We start from the raw sequence: 1,993 nt of genomic DNA on the forward strand, positions 1-1,993 counted from the left end.
CAACAGTGTAATCTATATAAAAAACAGTCTGCACGTGGGTGCTTTTTATCAACCATATTCCTAGACATATATATGAGGTAATATAAAAATAGTTATAAGAAGATGCGGTATGAGTTTCAATGAGACAACTCTCCATCCAAGTCAAAATTTATAAAAATAAACCATTAAAGGTCAAAGTACGGTTTTCAACACGGGGCATTGACTCACACCGAGCATCAAACTATAAAGGGCACTAAAATGACTAGTGTAAGACTATTCAAACAGAAAAACCAAGTCTAATCTATATAAAAAAACAAGAAAAACTTATGAAGCACATCAACAAACGACAACCACTAAACATCAGGTTTTTGACTTAGGACAGGTGAAAATAAATGTAGCGGGGAAAACGTTTTAATAGATACCAAGCTTCACCCTTACTCCGTATGCAGGCGCTGCTGGAATGTTGTAACATAGAAATGGAAATTCTTAGAATCCTAGCCATACTTCATTTGCCTCGATAGTAACCTGCTCGAAGGATGTACACGTTTAGAGTGCCATCAGAAAAATATGATAGTGGACACAGGTGGAACATGATATTCTTACCTTTATTAAAACATCTAAAATCCTTTTTAATCTTTTTTGGGGATCGTATTACTCAGTCAATAATTTTGTAACGATTTTTATCTTTGTTTCTTTTCGTCGTTTTCTTTTTTGGAATGATGTTTGTTATCTGAATATCCTCGATTAGTGATTTTGATTTTCCCTCTGATATATGCTGGTAAATGGACAATAATCAAGTATTCAGACAGTTTTGAGGAGTCAGATCTTCATCAAGGTCGTCTGATTTAAAAAAAATAATAAACAGAACAAAACTCACAATGCCACAATGCAAGCAATAAGATGACGTTTTGTAAAATGTGGTATATACCGTCGTGGACGGAATGCTACTGAAATATCGACTAATATTATATTAAAACGACAATTTTAAGGTAAGGGTAGCTTCGTGCAATGAATGTATTTTTAATTTTGTTGGTTTAAACATATTTTATCGTTCAAATAGGACAATTGGATTAAACACAGATTTTTCTATTTAGTAACGACTTCCTTTTTTTTTTTAAAAGAGACATGCTTGAAAAATATCTTACAAGTCCTCGATGAATCAGAAACATATGATATTTGACACAAGTGGAACATGATATTCTTATCTTTTTAAAAACAACTAAAATTCTTTTTAAATAATTTTGGGATCGTATTACTCAGTCAATAATTTTGCAGCGATTTTTATCTTTGTTTCTTTTCGTGGTTTTCGTTTTTGGAATGATGTTTGTTATCTGAATATCCTCGATTAGTGATTTTGATTTTCCTTCTGATATATGCTGGTAAATGGACAGTTATTAAGTATTCAGACAGTTTTGAGGAGTCAGATCTTCATCAAGGTCGAAGAAGATATGACTCCCAAAACTAAGGATTTTCTTATCCAAGTAATAGATTACTTTAGCCGTATTTGTTACAACTTTTTGGACTTTTGGGTCCTCAATGCTCTTCAACTTTGTAATTGTTTGGCTTTATAACTATTTTGATGTGAGCGTCACTGAAGAGTCTTATGTAGACGAAACATGCGTCTGGCGTATTAAATAATCCTGGTACCTTTGATAACTTTTTTTATTGTGACTCCAAGCAAGCATTTCCTCGATTTTACATTATTGATGGATGTAAAATGATTAAACCACCATTCTTATTGGTGGCTAATTTGCATATCTATATTGTCCGTTCATTCGTTTGTCCAACAAATATTTCCTTCACTGTTTTATTCCATGTTTCACTTTTCTCGCGATTTACTGACCAGAATAAGTTTATGGTTAGTCAGTAGCTTAAAAGTGCATGTGTGAGTACATTTTGAATCTTTCAGAGACGCATACAATTTGTTGTCTGATACTTTGAGTTACAAATGGGTTGTGCTAAGGATAGCAACGCGTACATTTGTTTCGTCATTTAAGTTTAATAAAACACAAAC

The sequence above is a fragment of the Mytilus galloprovincialis genome, chromosome 5 (assembly GCF_965363235.1).
Source record: "Mytilus galloprovincialis chromosome 5, xbMytGall1.hap1.1, whole genome shotgun sequence".
NCBI lineage: Eukaryota > Metazoa > Mollusca > Bivalvia > Mytilida > Mytilidae > Mytilus > Mytilus galloprovincialis.